Source organism: Chiloscyllium plagiosum, unplaced genomic scaffold (assembly GCF_037043375.1).
Source record: "Chiloscyllium plagiosum isolate Xiang-an unplaced genomic scaffold, Cpla_swu_hap1 HiC_scaffold_3, whole genome shotgun sequence".
Taxonomy (NCBI): domain Eukaryota; kingdom Metazoa; phylum Chordata; class Chondrichthyes; order Orectolobiformes; family Hemiscylliidae; genus Chiloscyllium; species Chiloscyllium plagiosum.
The window spans coordinates 7,885,733-7,892,718 of record NW_028270141.1 but is presented as its reverse complement, the minus strand read 5'-3'; positions in this window follow the sequence as shown (position 1 = coordinate 7,892,718).

The following is a 6,986-nucleotide window of genomic DNA, read 5'->3' as shown; positions in this document are numbered from 1 at the left end:
TGCAGGTGGGTTAGCTGTGGGAAACATGAGGTTTTGGAGATGGAGTGGGTCTGGATGGAATGTTCTTCAGAAGATTGATACAGACTCGATGGACTGAATTGCCTCGATCTGTGCTGTAGGAACGCTATGATTCTATTCCTTGAAGCTAATCATCAACTGAAGGGTGTTGATGGGATAACTGACAAGATTTTGCATTATTTTCGGCATCAGTCCAACCCTTTCAAGCATAAGACAATGATTAAACGGATGGTTTACAGAAGGCCAGCAGAAAGATCAAAGCCGGGGTAGAACATGTAACTGCTCTGAGGGCTGCCACAGGAAAGGAAGCACGCCTACACAGCAACGAAAAAACAATGCTCTAACTACAAGAAGCTAAACCACTTGACACATAAGGACGTTCCTGGAAAGGAGGAAATGAAGCTGGTAAAAATGGTTGGTGGAGAGATTCAGATCATGATTCTGACAAATCACCCTGTACACTAGAATGAGTTGGGACTGTCAAGACATGCAATAAAATTGTTTGTGGTTATTGATATGATGACTATAGAAAAGAGCAACAAGTTGCTCTTCAATTCAATTGAATTGAATTGAACTCATTGTCACATGTACCGAGGCACAGTGAAAAGCTTTGTTTTGTGAGCAATACAGGCAGATCACAGAGTTAAGTAGCATAGATAATAAATAATAGGTAAACAGCGACAAAAACCAAAACGCAGGTACAAATGATTGCTAAGAGTTTATGAGTCCATTCAGTATCCTAAAAACAGTAGGGTAGAAACTGTTTCGAAACCAACTGGTGTGTGTGTTCAGGCTTCTGTACTTTCTCCCCAATGGTAGAGTTGTAGAAAAGCATTGTCAGGGTGGGATGGATCTTTGAGTATGCTGGCGGCCTTTCCTTGACAGTGGGCATGGTAGATGGATTCTATAGATGGAAGGATGGCCTTTGTGATTGTCCGGAACAAGTTCACCACTCTCTGTTATTGTCTCCGATCTTGAATGTTACAGTTGCCTTATCAGCAGTGATGCATCCAGACAGAATGCTCTCGATGGCACACCTATAAAAGTTGTCAAGGGTATTCGCCGTCATGCTAAGTTTTCTCAGCTGCCCGACGAAGAAGAGATGTTGTTGGGCCTTTGTAACCAGTGCGTCCACATGAAGAGTCCAAGAAAGCTTGTTGTTGATGACCACTCCCAGGAGCTTGACATTCTCCACTCGTTTCATCTCTGTGCTGTTAATGTGTAGGGGAGGCATGAGTGATATCCCACTGAAACTCAATAATGAGTTCCTCGGTTTTGCCGGCATTGAAAGCAAGATTGTTCTTGGTGCACCATTTTTCCAAGTCTTCCACCTTCCATCTGTAGTCTGTTTTGTCGCAATCTGGGATTTGACCAACTATGGTGGTGTCATCAGAAAACTTGTAAATGGCATTAGTCTGGTATTTGGCGACACAATCATGGGTATACAATGAGTACAGTGGGGCTGAGTACGCACCCCTGAGGGGCTCCAGTGTTGAGTGTCAATGAGGATGGAATATTGTCCCCATCAAGTTAACGTGAATGGTCCAATAGACATTGGCGATATAGAGACATAGAGCCATACAGCACGGAACCAGACCCTTCGGTCCAACCAGTCTGTGCTGAACATAATCCCAAATTAAACTAGTCCCACCTGCCTGCTCCTAGCCCTTATCTCACCAAACCTTTCCTGTTCATGAACCCATCCAAGTATCTATTAAATGTTGTAATTGTACCCACATGCACCACTTCCTCTGGAAGTTTGTCCACATGCAAACCACCCTCTATGTAAAATAATTTGCCCCTCATGTCGTTTTTAAAACTTTCTCCTCTCACCTTAAAAATGTGCACCCTGGTCTTGAAATCTCTCATCCTAGGCAAAAGACACCAACATGAACTCTATCTATACCCCTCTTCACACACCTATAGATGTTTTTGTTATCAGTTTATTCTCATAGGAGAAAGTGAGGACTGCAGATGCTGGAGTCAAGATTTGACAAGTGTGGTGCTGGAAAAGAGCAGCAGGGCAGGCAGCATCCGAGGAGCAGAATAATCGATGTTTCGGGCATTAGCCCTTCTTCAGGAAATGCAAACTTATTCTCATACTCTATTATCATCCTTTTATTCAGTCTCTTTGTCTGCCATTGCTGGAACTTAAACTGTGTCCAATCTTCAGTTCTGCTGCTTTTTTTGACCAATTTGTCTGCCTCTTCCTTGGATTTACTTCCATCTCTTAATCCCCTAATAGCTGTGGTCTGACCACATTTCCCAATTTATTTTTATGTTACAGATAATATTATTTGCAGTTAATCCAAGTGCTCTTTAAATGTTTCCAATGCCTACCTATTATTATTTCTTTAAGTAACAATCCCCAATTAGTAATAGCTAGCTTGTGCCTCACTCCATCATAGTTTCTTTTATTTAAATTCAGGACCCTAGTCTCAGAAACGAGTACATCTCTCTCCCTCAGGGCCCACACACAACTAAATTGTCAATTATTCCTCCTCATTACACAATATTAGTCAAAGAAAACCTTTCCTCTAATTGGTTGTACAGTGTATTGATCTATAAAACTATCCATTGCCCAGTCGATATCCAGATTGTAGCTGCCCATAACTACAGTGTTAAATTCTATCATGTAATCCCTCCATACCAGGAATCATTCTAGTGAACCTTCTCTGAATTGCTTCCAATGAACCAATATTTTGCCTTAAATAAGGGGGCAAAAACTGTTCACAGTGCTCCAGATGTGGTCTCACCAGCACTTGTACAGCTGCAGTAAGGCAGAGAAATATATTCATCTACCTTGTCCCAACTCTGATGATTTAGAAATGAACATATGAATGTTCCATGAGGAGTTCAAATGAGTACGATCAAAATAATCAGTCGACCCAGTGCAATGCTCTGTTTCCGTATAACCTACTTTTAGTAAAACCATCAAAACCACTATCTGGGCAGTGCAGCCAACAGACAGTGGGGATGGATGCATGATGCAGATTTTGGATATTTCACTCCAGGGATGACTCTGAAAGCTGATGCATGGTGAAATTCATTTCTGCTGAACTACCTTAAATAATATAACATTGTATCAACAATACAATTAATTTAATAATGTGAATCATGTTCAATATAACATTGAACATTCATCCATTACTATTGTTGTTAATTTTTTTGTCTTTATAGATCCATATGAAACATCTGAACCGAAGATAACAACTAGATCATAGTTATCAATAACTTCTTAAAGATATTAAATTATTTGCGTATGACTACTCACTGAGAAGAATTATGCAATATTTCCACCAGTTGATGTTATTTATATGGAGAACACTAAGTTTGTAGGCTTTATAATCCAAGGTCTAGGCAATTGTGTGTACTAGTGAACCTGAATAAAATTGGAGCAATGGGGAAAGATTCTAAGTCAAAGTTTTATGGCTGTCCTGCACAATATAATGGATAGGAAAAAGTTAGAATCAATTTTTGTATTGAAGGCATTCCTGCGTAATGCACTGGACCACTGAATCTCATTGTAGAATGGATAGAAGACAACTGAGCATCTCATTGAATTTTCAGGATTCAAGCATCGCTGGCAAGGTCCATTCCAAATTGACCTGAGGTGGAGATGAACAACTTTCTTGAACTACTGCATAAGTGGTCTAATGCGGTTGAGTAAGTTCAGGGAGTGGTTAAAATGCAACCACATCAAGGTGGACTGGAGTCACAAATACACTCAAACAGCTAAGTATTACTACTCTAAAGATGTAGGTATGTCAGTTGAGTTTAATGACAGTTTAACAACCTGGATAATTATCAAGGTTTTATTACTGAGTGTGCATTCTCAAACTTTTGAAAAAATTTGAATTAACAATCTCTGGATTACTAATCAGTGACATACCCTCCACACTGTGGTCCCTCTCCCCCTTTGCAAAAAATAAATCTGAATGTTCCTTTTGCTATTTAACTTTTTTACTTTTTGAATTTCTATTCATTCATTCGCAGGAATGTGAGCACCTCAAGTAAAACTAGAATTTATCCTGAATTTCTTTGAGCAGGTCACTTGTTCAAACTCTGCAGTTCATGTATTCAAGAAGTTCCAAGACTTTGACCATATCTTGGTGAAAGAAAGGCAATATGTTTCCAATCAGTTTGACATATGACTTGGAGGTTGTAATGTTGTCATACACCTGCTGCTCCTTTCCTTGTAGATGGTAGACTTCACAGGTTTGGAAGATGTTCTTGGAGGAGCTTTATGAGTCACTGTAATACCACTTGTACATGGCACACATTGCTGCCATCATGCATTGGAGTGAGGGGGCTGGATGTTTTAGGTAATAGATGAAGTGCCAATCATGCTGACCTCTTCTCCATGAATATTTTTGAGCTTCTTGAGTGTTGTTTGAGATGCAATTAGCCAGGCAAATAGAGAATATTCCATCACATTCCTGACTGTGAAAAGGCTTTGTTGAGTCCAAAAATTGCCATTTGCTATAGAATATCCAGTCTTCACTTACACTTGTAGGCACAGTACTTATGTTTCTGGTCAGTGATGGCTACCAGGATATTAATACTGCAAAATATAATGATCATGGTAGTTCCATTTAATTAAAAAATTGTATCTAGCAATTTCCACAGTCACAGGATCACTGAGAGCAATTTGCAGTCAAAGAAGTAAAACAAGGAGAAACATTGAGAAACTATGTTTCCATTATGATAGTCATTGCCTGATACTTGTGTAGTGCAAATGTTACTTGCTATTTAGTCACCTAAGTGTCGATGGCAGTTCTGAAGAAGAATCACACTGGACTGAGACAAAACTCTGCTGCCCAAAATGCTGAGTTTCTCCAGCATTCTCTGTGTTTGTTATGGATATTGTCTTACTCCATGCAGATATGGATTATTACAAGCTAGATACAGAGATAAATTTCCCTCCCCACCCCATCTGCTTTCCACAAAGACTATTCCCTCCACTACTACCTCATCAGGTCCACACCGCACCTATCACCTTTATCCCCATCTCCATCCACCTATTGCACTCTCAGCTACCTTCTACACAGCCCCACCCCCTCCCATTTATCTCTCCACACCTGAGGCTCCCAGCCTCATTCCTGACGTTTTTTTACCCGAAATGTCAATTTTCCTGCTCCTCGGATGCTGCCTGACCTGCTGTGCTTTTCCAGCACCACACTCTTGACTCTCCAGCATCTGCAGCATTCACTTTTGCCTTGTTACAAGATCTGTCAAATATTAATCAATCCACCCTCCCCACCCAGCACCTTCCTCTGCCACCAAAGGAATTGCAAAACCTGTGCTCACACCGCCCCCCTCACCTCCGTCAAAGGTCTCAAAGGAGCCTTCCACATCCATCAAAGTTTCACCTGCACTTCCACACATGTCCTTTACTGTATCTGTTACTCCTGATGCGGTCTCCTCTACATTGGCGAGACAGGACGCCTACTTGCAGAGCGCTTCAGAGAACATCTCCGGGACACCCACACGAATCAACCCCACCGCCCCGTGGCCAAACACTTCAACTCCCCCTCCCACTCCGCCGGGGACATACAGTTCCTGGGCCTCCTCCATCGCCACACCCTTATCACCCAATGCCTGGAGGAAGAACGCCTCATCTTCTGCCTCAGGATCCTCCAACCCCAGGGCATCAATGTGGATTTCACCAGTTTCCTCATTTCCCCTCCCCGTCACCTTACCCCAGTTCCAACCTTCCAGCTCAGCACCGGCCTCAAGACCCATCCCATCTGTCTATCTTCCTTCCAACCAACCGCTCCACCCTCTCCTCCAACGTATCACCTTTACCCCCACCTCCATCCACCTACTGCACTGTCAGCTACCTCCTCCCCAGCCCCACCCCCCTTCCATTTATCTCTCCACCCTCAAGGCTCCCAGCCTCATTCCTGATGAAGGGTTTTTGCCCAAAACGTCGATCTTCCTGCTCCTCGGATGCTGCCTGACTGCTGTGCTTTTCCAGCACCACACTCTTGATTCTCCAGCATCTGCAGTACTCACTTTCACCTTGTTACAAGATCTGTCAAATATTAAATATTGTGCACCAGTGAACGCCTTCACTTCTGCCTTTGCTTTGGAGGGTCAGGTATTGATGAATTAACTGGAAGTTATTGGTTGCACTTTTCCAAGAAACCAGTGCAGTGATATCTCAGGGTAAAACATAACAGGCCTCCAAAAACCACAACCTTTTACCTTTCTGCTCGGTATGACCCTAACCACACAGCTTTACCTCGATTCACAGAGATTTCAGTTGTACACATTTTCTTGATGCCCCATTCAGTCAAATGCTGGCTAGACAAACAGTAAGGAGAAAGTGAGGACTGCAGATGCTAGAGATCAGAGCTGAAAATGTGATGCTGGAAAAGCGCAGCAGGTCAGGCAGCATCCAAGGAGCAGGAGAATCGACGTTTCGGCATGAGCCCTTCTTCAGACAAACAGTAACTCTTGTTTCACCTCTCACATGGACCCATGAAATTCTATTAGATGTTCTATTCTACTAATTGACAGTAAGAGGAACATTATGTTTTTTGTAGCCTTCTCACTAAAAGATAGGGTGATAGATTTTTTCAATGCTGGGTGTTGATACATTATTTTATTATGTTTTGGTTTGTAGAAGACAACTGTTTATTTTCGGTCCTTTTTCAGGGCGGCACAGTGGCTCAGTGGCTAGCACTGCTGCCATACAGTACCAGAGACCCAGATTCAGTTCCAACCTTGGATGACTATTTTTGTTGAGTTTGCACATTCTCCCCATGCCTCCATCAGTTTTTTCTGGTTTCCTCCCACAGTCCAAAGATGTTCAGGTTAGATGGACTGGCCTTGCTAAATTGCGCATAGTGTCCAGAGTTAGTTAAGGTAAATGCAAGGTTACAGATATAGGGTGGTTGGGGGGGGGTGTCATGAATCTGGAAGGGATGATCTTCAGAGGGTTGGTATGGACTTGATGGGCT